The sequence below is a fragment of the Ailuropoda melanoleuca genome, unplaced genomic scaffold (assembly GCF_002007445.2).
Source record: "Ailuropoda melanoleuca isolate Jingjing unplaced genomic scaffold, ASM200744v2 unplaced-scaffold11384, whole genome shotgun sequence".
In the NCBI taxonomy this organism is placed as follows: Eukaryota; Metazoa; Chordata; class Mammalia; order Carnivora; family Ursidae; genus Ailuropoda; species Ailuropoda melanoleuca.
Window position 1 is genome coordinate 1193346 of NW_023179820.1, and position 17228 is coordinate 1210573.

Sequence of the window (17228 nt, forward strand, 5' to 3'; positions counted from 1 at the left end):
ATATATATATATATATATATATATATTATGAATGTGTTGAGGAATTGAAAATGTAAGTTAGATATATAGATAGACAGAAAATTCTCCAATATATATTCAGTGAAATTCTTTTTATCTCAAAAACAGTACCAAAAAATCTGTAAAACAAAAGGATCTAGCAGATAGTAGGCACTCAATAACTATTTAATGACTGAAACATATGTAAATGTATAAGAAAAGTTCTGGAAGGACATGTGGCAAAGTGTGCAGAGCAGTCACCTATAGGGAAGGCAGAGGGATTTGGAATTTGGGAAAGAAGCAAAGGTGCACTTACATATCATACTGCATATGTCTTTCTATTGTTTGCATGTTTATTTCATGATAGTTTTAAAGAAGTTGTGCCAAAGGTAGTGATTTCACTTCCATCTATACGGTGAAGATGAGTGCTTAGGTATGGAAATATTAGGTTGTCTTTTTGATGGCTTTGTTGTTGTTATTATTATAATACTTAAGTAGTATTTAGTGGCATAAAAATGAATTAATTACACAGATATAATACTCAGTACAAACAAAAGTAACTTGTGAAACAAATCTCAAAAATGTATGTCAGTAGTGGGGTGACAGAGGGGCTGTTGACTGGAAAGGGCATGGGGTTGTCTTCTGGGATGCTGGTCATTTTTCACCATTTGACTACTGGTGCCATAGTGTACAAATAAGTATAATTTTTTATAAAAATTTTTTATTATGTTATGTTAGTCACCATACAGTATATCCTTAGTTTTTGATGTAATATTCCATGATTCATTATTTGTGTATAACAACCAGTGCACCGTGCAATATGTACCCTCCTTAATACCCGTCACCAGCCTATCCCAGTCCCCCACCCCCTTCCCCTCTGAAGCCCTCAGTTTGTTTCCCAGAATCCATAGTCTCTCATGGTTCATTCCCCCTTCTGTTTACCCCCCCTTCATTCTTCCCTTCCTTTTCCTACTGATCTCCCTGCTATTTCTTATGTTCCATAAAGGAGTGAATCCATATGATAATTGTCTTTCTCTGCTTGACTTATTTCACTTAGCATTATCTCCTCCAGTCTTGTCCATGTGGCTGCAAATGTTGGGTAATCACTCTTTCTGATGTCTGAGTAATATTCCATTGTATATATGGACCACATCTTTTTATTTTATTTTATTATATTATGTTAATCACCATACAGTACATCCCCAGATTCCGATGTAAAGTTTGATGCTTCATTAGTTGCGTATAACACCCAGTGCACCATGCAATACGTGCCCTCCTTACTACCCATCACCAGTCTATCCCATTCCCCCACCCCCTCCCCTCTGAAGTCTTCAGTTTGTTTCTCATAGTCCATAGTCTCTCATGTTTCATTCCCCCTTCTGATTACCCCCCTTTTCTTTATCCCTTTCTTCCCCTACCGATCATCCTAGTTCTTATGTTCCATAGATGAGAGAAATCATATGATAATTGTCTTTCTCTGCTTGACTTATTTCACTTAGCATTATCTCCTCCAGTGCCGTCCATGTTGCAGCAAATGTTGAGAATTCGTTCTTTCTGATAGCTGAGTAATATTCCATTGTATATATGGACCACAGCTTCTTAATCCAGTCATCTGTTGAAGGGCATCTCGGCTCCTTCCATGATTTGGCTATTGTGGACAATGCAGCTATGAACATTGGGGTGCATATGGCCCTTCTCTTTACTACGTCTGTATCTTTGGGGTAAACACCCAGGATTGCAATTGATGGATCATAGGGTAGCTCAATTTTTAGCTTTTTAAGGGACCTTCACACTGTTTTCCAAAGTGGCTGTACCAACTTGCATTCCCACCAACAATGTAAGAGGGATCCCCTTTCTCCACATCCTCTCCAACAATTGTTGTTTCTTGCCTTGTCTATCTTTGCCATTCTAACTGGCGTAAGGTGGTATCTCAGTGTGGTTTTGATTTGAATTTCCCTGATGGCTAATGATTTTGAACATTTTTTCATGTGTCTGTTAGCCATTTGTATGTCTTCATTGGAAAAGTGTCTGTTCATATCTTCTGCCCATTTTATGGGTTTGATTATTGTTTCTCACGTATTGAGTTTGAACAGTTCTTTGTAGATCTTGGATACCAGTCTTTTATCTGTAGTGTCATTTGCAAATATCTTCTCCCGTTCTGTGCGCTCTTAGTTTTTTTTGACTGTTTCCTTGGCTGTGCAGAAGCTTTTGATCTTGATGAAGTCCCACAAGTTCATTTTATCTTTTATTTCTCTTGCCTTTGGCGATGTGTCGTGAAAAAGGTTGCTCTGGCCGATGTCATAGAAGTTGTTGCCTNATCTCTTGCCTTTGGAGATGTGTCATGAAAAAAGTTGTTGTAGCCAGTGTCAAAGAGGTTGCAGCCTATGTTCTCCTCTATGATTTTGATGGATTCTTGTCTCACATCGAGGTCTTACATCCATTTGGGGTTTATCTGTGTGTATGGTGTGAGAGAGTGGTCAAGTTTCATTCTTTTGCATATAGCTTTCCAATTTTCCCAGCACCATTTATTGAAGAGACTGTCTTTTTTCCACCGGATGTTTTTTCCTGCTTTATCAAAGATTAGTTGCCCAAAGAGCCGAGGGTCCATTTCTGGGTTCTCTATTCTGTTCCATTGGTCTATGTGTCTGTTTTTGTGCCAGTACCATGCTGTCTTTGTGATCACAGCTTTGTAGTACAGCTCGAAATCCGGCATTGTGATGCCCCCAGCTTTGTTTTTCCTTTTCAACAGTTCCTTGGAGATTCGGGGCCTTTTCTGGTTCCATACAAATTTAAGGACTATTTGTTCCAGTTCTTTGAAAAATGTCCTCGGTATTTTGATCGGGATAGCATTGAAAGTGTAGATTGCTCTGGGTAGTATGGACATTTTAACTATGTTAATTCTTCCAATCCATGAGCATGGAATATTTTTCCATCTTTTTATGTCTTCCTCAATATCTTTCAAAAGTGATCTATAGTTTCTAGCATATAGGTCCTTTACGTCTCTGGTTAAGTTAATTCCAAGGTAACGCATGGTTTTTGGTGTTATTGTAAATGGGATGGATTCCCTAATTTCTCTTTCTTCAGTCTCGTTATTCGTGTATAGAAATGCAACTGATTTCTGGGCATTGATTTTGTATCCTGCCACCTTACTGAATTGTTCTATAACTTCTAATAGTTTGGGAGTGGATTCCTTTGGGTTTTCCATATAGAGTATCATGTCATCTGCAAAGAGAGACAGNTAGGCCTTTTCTGATTCCGCACAAATTTAAGGGCTGTTTGTTCTAGTTCTTTGAAAAATGTCATTGGTATTTTGATAGGGATGGCATTGAAAGTGTAGATTGCTCTGGATAGCATAGACATTTTAACTATGTTTATTCTTCTGATCCATGAGCATGGAATATTTTTCCATCTTTTTATGTCTTCCTCAATATCTTTCAAAAGTGATCTATAGTTTCTAGGATATAGGTCCTTTACGTCTCTGGTTAAGTTAATTCCAAGGTAACGTATGGTTTTTGGTGTTATTGTAAATGGGATGGATTCCCTAATTTCTCTTTCTTCAGTCTCGTTATTCGTGTATAGAAATGCAACTGATTTCTGGGCATTGATTTTGTATCCTGCCACCTTACTGAATTGTTCTATAACTTCTAATAGTTTGGGAGTGGATTCNTTCTTTTTGTGTCTTCTTCAATGTCTTTCAAGAGTGATTTGTAGTTTGTAGAATATAGATCCTTTACGTCTCTGGTTAAGTTAATTCAAAGATTAAGGTATGATTTTTGGTGCTATTGTAATGGGATGGATTCCCTAATTTCTCTTTCTTCAGTCTCGTTATTCGTGTATAGAAATGCAACTGATTTCTGGGCATTGATTTTGTATCCTGCCACCTTACTGAATTGTTCTATAACTTCTAATAGTTTGGGAGTGGATTCCTTTGGGTTTTCCGTATAGAGTATCATGTCATCTACGAAGAGAGACAGTTTGACTTCTTCTTTGCTGATTTGGAGACCTTTTATCCCTTTTTGTTGTCTGATTGCTGTTGCAAGGACTTCTAGTACTATGTTGAATAATAGTGGCGAGAGTGGGCATCCTTGTCGTGTTCCTGATCTTAAGGGAAAGGCTTCCAGCTTTTCCCCATTGAGAATAATGCTTGCAGTAGGCTTTTCATAGATGGCTTTTATGAGATTGAGAAATGTACCCTCTATTCCTACACTCTGAAGGGTTCTAATCAGGAACGGATGCTGTGTTTTGTCAAATGCTTTTTCTGCATCAATTGAGAGGATCATATGGTTCTTAACTCTTTTCTTGTTGATATGATGTATCACATTGATTGATTTGCGAGTGTTGAACCATGCTTGCATCCCAGGTATGAATCCCACTTGGTCATGATGGATAATCCTTTTAATGTACTGTTGGATTCTATTAGCAAGGATCTTGTTGAGGATTTTGGCATCCATATTCATTAGAGAAATCGGTCTGTAATTCTCCTTTTTGAGGGGGTCTTTGCCTGGTTTGGGGATCAAGGTAATATTAGCCTCATAGAATGAGTTTGGTAGCTTTCCTTCTGTTTCTATTTTTTGAAATAGCTTTAGGAGAATAGGTATTATTTCTTCTTTGNGTCTATTGCACTGATTGATTTGTGAGTGTGGAACCACCCTTGCATCCCAGGGATGAATCCCACTTGGTTGTGGTGGATAATCCTTTTAATGTACTACTGGATCCTATTAGTCAGGATCTTGTTGAGAATTTTGGCATCCATATTCATCAGGGATATCGGTCTGTAATTCTCCTTTTTGATAGGGTCTTTGCATGGTCAAAAATCCTTTTAATCAGAACTCTGATTAAATTCGATATTAACTCAAGTTCTCAAAAACCCATTTGGAAAAGCCTACAGGTACATCAGAGAAAAAGCAGGTAACTGCTGACAAGTCTTTGGTGGAAAAGTAAGTTGCATAGTTATACAAGCTCCTCTAATGATTGTCAAGCTCAAATTTTGTGTTTCAAAAATAGGTTTCAATATAATACAAGGAAACCGTACAGACATCCTCAACAGTGCAAAAGATGTATCAATGAAGTTTAAGGGTAGAGGAGAGTCTAAATATGATAATATACACAAATAATCTATAAAATAAAATAAGCCCTTCAATCCTAGGAAAAAAAGGGGGAACCTCACAAATGTAAAACTCATAGAACAAGGACTAACAGCAAGTGGAACTATCCGAAATATTTCCCCATTGACTGACTAAAACACCAAAAGACAGCCCAGGACACCATTAACAGGTAGTTTTCACATACAAAATTATGTGAACTAGAGGAATTTTTTTCTATGCAATTACAATTTCTTTCTACCTTTTCCCTACTTTTCTCTAACAACATTTTCCCTTTAGTTTGACCAGTTGAACTCAAAAGGTCTGGAACCTAAAGTGAGTACCAACTCTTACTGGACTAGCACTTGGAAAATGCAACCCTAGAAAAAGCAAATTTTAACTGAAGTGACTTGACAAAGTTAAGCAGTTGTTCTCAATGGGACAATGTCTTCCACGTTAGTCACTAGGTTAATGGCTTCTCTTGGCTGAATCACATGACCCAACATAATACTGGCATGCTCTGTGGTGACCTACTGAAGAGCTGTGTGCACAAACACCCACCTATTTAAGCTTTCAATAAAGCAAAGCATCATTTTAAACCATTTCAGTGAAATAAATAAGAAATATTGCACTTCCATTGGCCTACTTTACCTCTTGAAGTGGCTTGGAGTGTTGTTCATGACAGAAGACACTGCAGATAATTAGTCACTACTCCACACTCCTTAGGCTTCAATACTTCCCACTCTTCAAGACTCAGCACTTTTTTTGCAGCAATAATGGTATTATTCATTAACATTGTCACTGTCATGGGACCAACACCCCCACAGACTGGAGTGATATACTGGTTTTCTTTCTGATTCTTTCAAAATCCACATCTCCAACCAATTTGGCTTTAGCCATGATGGGATCTCGAACTCTTTTTATTTCCACATTGATGAGTGCAGCTCCCTCCTTATTCGTATCTGCTGTGATCAGATTGGGAATGCCTGCAGCAGAGACCACAATGTCTGCAAGAACTGTATGTTTCTTCAGTTGCTCTTTGGGAGTGTATTGATGAGATATTGTAACAGTGGCATTGCCTCCAGAGTGTTCACGTGTCACATCTGTGTGTTGTAGCACTGCAATGGGCATTCCAACATTTTTTGACCTCCCGGCCACAGCCACATTCTTCCCTAGAGTTGGGATGCTGGTTCACTTAATTATTTCCCAGACACCTGTGGGACCGCTGGTAACACATTCGCTCTACGTTAATTACATAAAGTCATCAACATGGCTTTTTGTCTGGAGAAACACCATTGTAGAACTTTCATCAATGTGCTCTGGAAGAGGCAGCTGAACAAGAAGGCCATCTACATTATTATCATCATTTTTTAAATTATGTTCACTTAGCCAAAATATAGTATACATCATTAGTTTTTGATGTAGTGTTCAGTGATTCACAGCAAGTTCTATGCAAGCAAACAATAGGGCAGGGGTTGAGAATTTGAGGCTGCAGGTGGCCTTCAAAAACGTTTCCACAGAGAGATGAAAACAAAATTCTTATTGGGGTATACTGGGTAGGAAGGGGGATGTGAGAGATTATATACAATTTCTATCAGTCAGAGTTCGATCAAAGAAGCAGCCCCACTCCCCGTGATGTGGAATAAAAGAATCATTGTAAGGAGTGCTTTGTGCAACTGTGGGAGAAGCTGGAAGCAAGGATGGGAGAAAAGTCACTACTCAGGGTTTGCTCCTGGGAGTAGTAGAGAAGTCTGGGTGGCCCTGTTTCTGGGTTTAATTGTAGGCCAGTAGTCAGCAGAAGTACTGCATCCATCGAAACTTCCACTTCCTGCCTCTTCCCTGGACTGTTTTCTAATCATCCCTTGAAATTCCGTTCAGACATGGCCTCCCCAAGAGCCCTTCAGGACCCTCCCTGCATACCTCGTCTGGCTCTGTTGATCATTTCTAAGTGCTTCCATAACCTCAGTGCTAACCTCTGTCACAGCACCTCTTCTGTGGGCATTCCCTGGTAGAGCTCCTGGCAGTTAGTAGTGCCCCCAAATGTTTGTACCGTTGACTTGAACTCTGTTTCTTCTGAGATCCTGAACTCCTTGAGGGGAAAGATTGTGCTCCCTCCATAAATATTTGCTGACTCAATACAAGGAAGGACAGATGAATGGATAAATGAACAGGATCAGCAGTCTGAACATAGTCCGAGGGTTCTGAATTTTGTGTGTCCTGTATTTGTTATCTACCCCTTCTTTTACTTATGCTAAATGACCTCCTCGGTGTTCACAGTGCATCCCTCTGCCCAGGCATTCTGGAACTTGGTGAATATGTTCACATTTGGCTCCTATTACCCTTTGTGATATTACATATTTTAATCATTTGTGCTATGTCATCATTTCCCCCAAATTATTCTCATATGAAAGTCCCTCCCAACACTTTAATTGACCTCCTTGGGATAGTTCCAGTTTTGATATGCCTTTCTTAATGTGTAGTAATATGAAATGGTTATGGCGTTAGAGATGCAAATGTATGATAATGTTATACAAAGTTGAAATTTTGCTACAGATAAATCATGGGGAGGCTTGCCAAAGGAGTAACCTGTATATCAATCATGCTGAATATATATATATTTAACTAAGGCAACCTGCTTAATGCCCTTCTAACCTTGCAGGGAGCAGAGGTGCATCCTCAGGCCCCTTATATAGAAATAACTTCTCATCTAAGAATCCCTGATGGTTGCTTTTTGCACCCAGAGCGTTCTGATGTCATGGAGGAAACAAAGGCCTCTTCTGTGATCCTGAGGTGCCAGTTTGGCTGGGCAAAGACAAAGGGACATTTTAAATAAAGTCTCCAGACATTTACTTAGCCTCAAAATTACTTGTCCAAATTTGCACATTGTGCAACAGTGCAGATCTTCAAATGTATTTCTGTAACTGGCTCCAATATGCCTTATGTTGTAACTTTTCTTTTTGTCATGGGGAGGGAGTAGGGAAGGGATTAGTTGTCGTTTTTTCCCCTTCCAGAGAACTGCCAAAATAATTTTGACTCTTCCAGATGAAGTAAGTTTTAAAATTGTGGTTCTCCTGAGGTTTGTTTGGAAGAAGACACAGCAATTCTGAGAAACCAATGATGGGGGCTGCCAAGATGCTCTGTTTCCCTGGCTGCGGCTTCTGTTTCCTTGCATCGAGGTCAGCATGAGAACAAAACCGTGGTCTTCGAAGGTTGGAGATGCTTGTTCAAATACTTGTCCTTGCCCACCTAAAAGCTTCCTTCCTTGCATAGCACCATCGCTTTAATCCCAGAGTTTAGAATTTGCTGTGGAGTTTGGATTCTCACTTCCTCTTGCTCTTTCCCAGGTTGAGCCATTCCTTCTGGCTGGCTTATACCTGGGAAAATTGGGATGCACACTTGGCTCAGGCTATTTTTGAGGTGTGCAGTTTCCAGGAAATTGGAGACTGCCATCCCATATCATTCCATCTCTCCACCCTGGGGTTTGAGATAGAATGGGAAGGGTTGGGGCAAAGGGCTGAATAAGAATTATTCAGGAGTTATATATGAACCTAGAATTTCAGAACTGCAAGATCCTTTTAGACAGAGTTGCAGAGAAGAAGGAGCAGAATTAACTGAATCAGATTGACCTGGGGGGCATGGCTCAGTTTGACCAGCGAGGGCTGACACCTGCACTGTCAGCCTCTTCATAGCCTTGGATAGATTGGTAAAGCAGCAGTTTCTTTTTTTTTAAATTTTTTAAATTATATTATGTTAGTCATCATACAGTACATCCCCGCTTTCCGATGTAAAGTTCTAGTTGCTTATAACACCCAGTGCACCATGCAATACATGCCCTCCTTACTACCCATCACCAGTCTATCCCATTCCCCCACCTCCCACCCCTCTGAAGCCTTCAGTTTGTTTCTCATAGTCCATAGTCTCTCATGCTTCATTCCCCTTTCTGATTACCCCCCCTTTCTTTATCCCTTTCCCCCTACCGATCTTCCTAGTTCCTATGTTCCATAGATGAGAGAAATCATATGATAATTGTCTTTCTCTGCTTGACTTATTTCACTTAGCATTATCTCCTCCAGAAAGCAGCAATTTCTTGCAGTGGAATTTTAGTGATGTACAGAAAAGAGGAGTGAGGTACAAACACCGTGTTCCACTTTCCTAAGGATTGCTTTACCAGAACAACATGGTACAAATATTTAGCCTCTGAATCTCACTTTAGTTGCATGGAAAATGGGGTTGTTGGGGTGGGGGGGAATGAGATCATATGTTGAACGAATCCTGATATGTAGCAGGTGGCTATAATGAGTGCATGTGTTATTATCACCCGTTATTATAGTCCTTTTATTTGAAAGATAAGTGAACCAAAGCCCAAAAATTTTAGGTGATTTGCCCAACAACGCACAGCATTTAATGGCAGAACTTAAGAACAGACCAATTTCTCCTTACCTTCAGAGGAGTACTTTTTCCCATTTCACTACTCTGCAATCCAAATCTTTTAGATAAATCCTCATGAAAAAGTAAAATGAAATGTTTTGATTAAAAGTTTTTCATGATTGTCTTTTTGATGTCAAAATACTTTTAATGTGAAAATGGAAGATTTCATGGGTGAGCTTTCTGCAGGCTGGAGGCAGAGGGAGGGCCTTCCTGCCTGCCTGGGTTCCCACATCGTCTGGGCACTTTCCCTGTGAAACCACTTGTGAACATTGCCCTATGCAAGTCCCTTAAGTTTGGTGCTGGAAACAAAGCATGAAAATTGCTGTCCCTGTCCCCAAGATGTTCATTGCTTCCTGGGGAAGAAATTAGGAAGTAAATCATTGATATATAGCTTGGTGAACTCTGTGATTGATGTTAACCCAGAGGAGGGCCACTTAATCAAGGTGAGTGCGTTTGGGGTTGCTGGGAGCCATCAGCCCTGTACTAACCCTGGAAGGCTGGGAAAAAGTTGGGCAGGTAAAGAAAGGGTGTGATTTAGGCAGAGGAGAGGGAGAGTTGTGGGGGCAGAAGGGAGAGACCAAGGGATGTGCCAGGTAGAGCTAGCAGCCGGAAGGGTGTGAGGTGTGTTGAGGAGTATGGATGGAACCTTAGAGATGGAGGATTTTCACTGGTGCGTATGTGTTTGTGACAACAATTTGCATTTTGTTTATTTATTTATTTATTTATTCGATAGAGTGCACATTTTATTTATTTAATTAATTAATTTTAAAAGTTTATTTATTTATTAAAGAGAGAGCACAAAAGAGAGAGAGAACGAGTTGGGAGGAGGGGCAGAGGGAAAGGGAGAAGCAGACTCTCTGCTGAGCAAGGAGCCCAACGTGTGGTCTACCCAGGACCCCAAGATCATGACCTGAGCCAAAGCCAGACGCTTAATCTACCGAGCCACCCAGGTGCCCCAACAATTTGCATTTTAGAAAGATCGCAGGCTCCTATTGAGAGGCTAGATGGGCAGAGAGAAGGAGTGGAACTGGGGGACCTGAAATTTATAGGGCCTCCAAAATAGAGGTGATTGAGGAGGAAGAAGAGAGGAGACACTCTGGCAGGCTTTGCTTGGGCTTCTGTGTGGTGAGAGGTCAGATAGAGGAGGAGGGGCCAGGTGACCCTCAGATTGGTGGCTCAGGCTCTGAGGCTCAGTGCTGACCCTCACGGAGACACAGAAGTCAGGGTGGCTACATGACCCCACTTTCAGGAGTTCAGGCTCCAAGCTGGCATTGTCCTGAAATTAATAGCCTTCTATTGACTAGATGATGGAATGTGCTTGTGAACAAAGGAGCTTGAGGCTGTTCCTTGCTTCCCCATTGGCATACAATGTTTGAGATGCCCCATGAATACAGAATTTCAGTGGACCCACTCAAAGTAAGGACACAATAAGCACATTAGTCTATGACCCATGGTCCCAGAGGCTACACTTGCTGGTCAAATTAGAGCTTGCTGAGAAAACAGAAAGAAGGTAATGAGGTGCCAGGAAACACAAATGACCAAGAAACTCTATCATACCCTTGCTCGTGCTCTTCCCTGTATTTGCTGAAGGAAAGAGAAAGTCCTTACTCATCAGTAAGCCAAAGGTAGAGGGTTGGTAGAATGTGCACATATCAAGAAGCACAATTAAAAGCAGTTCAGTTTGTTTTGTGTAGTGTTGCCACAGTTTTGGTAAGAATAAAATATACATGTCGTACAAGTTACAAAATGCAAATTGTGTAACTTCTGTGATTCTACATGAGTTAAATGCTCCTATATTTGCATTTAAAGCTGGCATTCCATAACGTAAAGATGAGCAGTAAAGTTCATTCTAATGATAAAAAAATTGTGCTTTTTGTTAACCTAGAACAATTTTAAACAAACACCATGACAAGTTGAGAGACAAACTGTGGAGAAAGAAAAAAAAACTATATTTTTGTTCCTTTAATGGCACTTTCCTCTGCACTCATTTTTTACTGGATGATGCAAATTATGTAGCGGCTTCCAGTAGACAGTTTTGGGGAGGAAAAGATGAGGCATTTATATTTTGTTTGTGGACATGTAGGTTTTGAATTTGTGCTGTCTGGATTTTAGGACAAATGGTCTAGATTTGGGGGCCAGCAGCAATGTAGTTGGTCGTTGGAATCATGGGCTGGGATTATCCAGACAAAATGTATAGGGTGTAAAGCCCAGCCAAGAGGCTGGCACTGAGGGTGGGGAGAAAGCATTGCAATGGGTGTTTAGCTGATTGAACAGACAGCAGAGGAACTGAAGAGTAAGATCACGGAGCCTATGGGAAGCTAGCCTGGTTCTTGGTAGTAAACATGCCATCTACTGACGGTCCAAGACTGAAGTTCCTTTTAAACTTATGAATTTTAGGAAAATAAGGAGTCCCAAGTACCCATGTCTTGAGTAAAAGATTGTCCCACCCACTCCAGGCAAGGTAATTTCCTTCAGTCACCTGGAAGTGATCAGATAGTGAAACATAATCAATTGTTATTATAAATTCATTTGTTACTGGACACATAGGTTGTCTTATCTTGGCTATTGTGAATAATGCTGCAATGAACATGGACATACAGCAATCTCTTTGAGATACTGATTTCTTTTTATTTGGCATTATATCCAGAAATGTGATTGCTGGATCATAGTTTTATTTCTGATTTTTTGAGAAACCTCCTTATTGTTTTCCATAGTGGCTGTACCAATTTGTATTCCCAAATTACACAAGGTCTCTTTTCCCCACATCCTTGCTAGTACTCATCTTTTGCCCTTTTTTTTTCTTTTTAAGAGAGAGAGAGAGAGAAGGGCAAGAGTGAAGGGGCAGACGGAGAGGGAGAAGGAGAACCCCAAGCAGGCTCCATGCTTGGCCTGATGTGGAGCTCAGTCTCACAACCCTGAGATCATGAGCTAAGCCACAATCAAGAGTCTGACACTTAACCAGTTGAGACACCCATGCACCCCTTCGTCTTTTTGATGATAGCCATTTCCCTGATGATTAATGACGCTGAGCACCTTTTCATGTACCTATTGGTCATCGGTATATCTTCTTTGGAAAAACGTCTATTCAGACCTTTGCCCATTTTAAAATCAGGTTGTTTAAATTTTTTTTCTTTTTTTGCAGTTGAGTAGTGTGCGTATAACTCATTTGGGGGTACTAAATCTTTATCAGATATTTGATTTGCAAATATTTTCTACCATTCTGTAGGTTGCTTTTTCATTTCATTGATGGTTTCCTTTGAAGCTTTTTAGTTTGATGTAGTCCCAACATGTTTATTTTTGCTTTTGTTGCTTGTGCTTTGATATCATATCCAAAAAAATCATTACCAAAACCAGTGTCTAGATTTTAACTTATGTTTTCTTCTAAGAGTTTTAAGGTATCAGTGTTACATTTAAGTCTTTAGCCCCCTTTTTTTTTAGGGAGGGAAAGAAGGAGAGAGAGAGAGAGAGAGAGAGAGGAGGGACAGGGGGAGAGGGAGAGAGAGAACCTTAGGCAAGCTCCACACCTAGTGCAGAGCCTGATGCGGAGCTTGATCTAATGACCCTGAGATCATGATCTGAGCCGAAATCAAGAGTTGAGTGCTTAACTGACAGAGACACCTAGGCGCTCCATGTCTTTAACCCATTTCGAGTTAATTTTTGTGAGTGGTGTAATTTCATTCTTTTTCGTTTGGTATGGATATTCAGTTTCCCCAACACCATTTGTTAGAAAGTTTGTCCTTTCTCCATAATGTCTTCTTGACAACTTTTCAAAGATTAGATGACCACATATGTGTGGGTTTATTTCTGGGTTCCCTATTCTGTTGCATTGGTCTTTGTGTTTTTATGCCATTACCACACTGTTTTGATCACTATAGCTTTGAAAAATAAATGGATAAAGAAAACATGGTATATATATATATATATATATATATATATATATATATATATATANATCAGGAACACGACAAGGATGCCCACTCTCGCCACTATTATTCAACATAGTACTAGAAGTCCTTGCAACAGCAATCAGAAGACAAAAAGGGATCAAAGGTATCCAAATCGGCAAAGAAGAAGTCAAACTGTCTCTCTTTGCAGATGACATGATACTCTATATGGAAAACCCAAAGGAATCCACTCCCAAACTATTAGAAGTTATAGAACAATTCAGTAAGGTGGCAGGATACAAAATCAATGCCCAGAAATCAGTTGCATTTCTATACACGAATAACGAGACTGAAGAAAGAGAAATTAGGGAATCCATCCCATTTACAATAACACCAAAAACCATACGTTACCTTGGAATTAACTTAACCAGAGACGTAAAGGACCTATATGCTAGAAACTATAGATCACTTTTGAAAGATATTGAGGAAGACATAAAAAGATGGAAAAATATTCCATGCTCATGGATTGGAAGAATTAACATAGTTAAAATGTCCATACTACCCAGAGCAATCTACACTTTCAATGCTATCCCGATCAAAATACCGAGGACATTTTTCAAAGAACTGGAACAAATAGTCCTTAAATTTGTATGGAACCAGAAAAGGCCCCGAATCTCCAAGGAACTGTTGAAAAGGAAAAACAAAGCTGGGGGCATCACAATGCCGGATTTCGAGCTGTACTACAAAGCTGTGATCACAAAGACAGCATGGTACTGGCACAAAAACAGACACATCGACCAATGGAACAGAATAGAGAACCCAGAAATGGACCCTCGGCTCTTTGGGCAACTAATCTTTGATAAAGCAGGAAAAAACATCCGGTGGAAAAAAGACAGTCTCTTCAATAAATGGTGCTGGGAAAATTGGACAGCTACATGCAAAAGAATGAAACTTGACCACTCTCTCACACCATACACAAAAATAAACTCCAAATGGATGAAAGACCTCAATGTGAGACAGGAATCCATCAAAATTCTAGAGGAGAACATAGGCAACAACTTCTATGACATCGGCCAGAGCAACCTTTTTCACGACACATCGCCAAAGGCAAGAGAAATAAAAGATAAAATGAACTTATGGGACTTTATCAGGATAAAGAGCTTCTGCACAGCCAAGGAAACAGTCAAAAAAACTAAGAGACAGCCCACGGAATGGGAGAATATATTTGCAAAGGACACCACAGATAAAGGACTGGTATCCAAGATCTACAAAGAACTTCTCAAACTCAATACACGAGAAACAAATAAACAAATCATAAAATGGGCAGAAGATATGAACAGACACTTTTCCAATGAAGACATACAAATGGCTAACAGACACATGAAAAAATGTTCAAAATCATTAGCCATCAGGGCAAATCAAATCAAAACCACATTGAGATACCACCTTACGCCAGTTAGAATGGCAAAAATTGACAAGGCAGGAAACAGCAAATGTTGGAGAGGATGTGTAGAAAGGGGATCCCTCCTACATTGTTGTTGGGAATGCAAGATGGTACAGCCACTCTGGAAAACAGTGTGGAGGTCCCTTAAAAAGTTAAAAATTGAACTACCCTATGACCCAGCCATTGCACTACTGGGTGTTTACCCCAAAGATACAGACGTAGTAAAGAGAAGGGCCATATGCACCCCAATGTTCATAGCTGCATTGTCCACAATAGCTAAATTGTGGAAGGAGCCGAGATGCCCTTCAACGGATGACTGGATTAAGAAGATGTGGCTCATATATACAATGGAATATTACTCAGCCATCAGAAAGAACGATTACCCAACATTTGCAGCCACATGGACGCAACTGGAGGAGATTATGCTAAGTGAAATAAGTCAAGCAGAGAAAGACAATTATCATATGGTTTCACTCATTTATGGAACATAAGAANAAAGGAAGGGAAGAATAAAGGGGGGGGTAAACAAAAGGGGGAATGAACCACGAGAAACTATGCGCTCTAGGAAACAAACTGAGGGCTTCAGAGGGGAGGGGGTGGGGGATTGGGATAGGCTGGTGATGGATATTAAGGAGGGCACATATTGCGTGGTGCACTTGGGTGTTATATGCAAATAATGAATCATGGAATATTACATCAAAAACTAAGGATATACTGTATGGTGACTAACATAACATAATAAAAATTATTAAAACAAAACAAAAAACCAACTAATCAAAATAAATAATGCAATATTTGAACAAATCAATACTGATGCAAAAAGACTTCCAGGATGGGGACACCTGGGTGGCTCGGTCGGTTAAGTGTCTGCCTTTGGCTCAGGTCATGATCCCAGGGTCCTGGGATGGAGTCCCTCATTGGGCTCCTTGCTCAGTAGGGAGTCTGCTTCTCCCTCTCCCTCTGCCTGCCACTCCCCCTGCTTGTGCACTCTCTCTCTCTCTGACAAATAAATAAAATCTTAAAAAAAATACTTCCAGGTTGAGCAAACTATAAAAAGTCTAAATAAAGACAGGATCTCACAGTGCCATGCCAATTCATATTGGAAAAATGTATACCCTAATGTATGTGTTTGTATGTATTTTAAATGGTTAATTTCTGCCAGAACATTATTAAAGTAGAAGTAGAGTTTGAAAGTATTATTGATGAGTTGGCTTTCTTTTTAAAAATTTTATTAAATTTTTTTCATTGTTATAAGTGTACTCTTTAATCCCCATCATCTTTTGTACCCATCACCCCACCCATCTCCCCTCTAGTAACTATCAATTTCTTCTCTATAGTTAAGAGAACTATAGAGAGACCTCTCTCTCTTTCCCCTCTTTGCTTGTTTGTTTTGTTTCTTAAATTCCCTATATGAATTAGATTGTATGGTATTTGTCTCTGACTGACTTAGCATAATACTCTCTAGCTCTGTCCACATTGCTGCAAATCGCAAGATTTTATTCTTTTTTATGGATGAATAATATTCCATTATATATATATGTATATACCTACATATATATATATGCCACCCCTTCTTTATCCATTTGTCTATCAATGGACATTTGGGTTTTTTCCATAGTTTGGCTATTGTAAATAATGCTGCTGTAAACATAGAGGTGCATGTATCCCTTTGAATTAATATTTTTGTAGCTTTTGGGTAAGTATCTTCTACTGTGATTATTAGATTATAGGGTCGCTCTATTTTTAACTTTTTGAGTAACCTCCATACTGTTTTCCAGAGTGGCTGTGCCAGTTTGCATTCCCACCGACAGTGCAGGAAGGTTCCCTTTTTTCCACAACCTTGCCAACACTTTTGTTTCTTTTTTTTGCTGTTAGCCATTCTGACAGGTGTGAGGTGATATCTCATTGTGGTTTTGATTTGCATTTCCCTGATGATGAGTGATGATGAGTTAGTTTTCATTAAAGTTAAGAAAGTAAATTTATATTCAATTCTGTAGTGGTATAAATAAAAAATTAAACTTAAAATACTGTTATGAGTATTAATAAATTAAATTTTCAGTATTTTTCACTACTTGTTCTGGAAAAAAGTTAACCATTAAAAATGCAAAAATATTATATACTAAAGCACACATTTTTCCTTTTGTCTTAGACTCCAATGTTGTTTGGCACATTATTGAATAAGGGGTTGATGGATCAGATATGACTTTTGTAAGAGTTTCTCTTATTGCACCATGGGGAAAAGGGTGGTGAAGGGAAGAAACTCATCGAGAATGGCTCTCTGTGTCTCCATTGCATAACCACAACTAGAGGAACAGTGGTGCTATTCTCTGATATGGGGAAAGCTGGTGGAAGAGTGGATGTTTTGGGGAGGGGGAGTGCAGATAGTTATTTTTT

General features: G+C 39.5%; 1 pseudogene; it reads right to left on the reverse strand.

Annotated features, from left to right (window-relative positions):
- Positions 1-5754: 5754 nt before the first annotated feature.
- Positions 5755-6446, reverse strand: LOC100482786 (annotated as a pseudogene).
- Positions 6447-17228: the final 10782 nt, after the last annotated feature.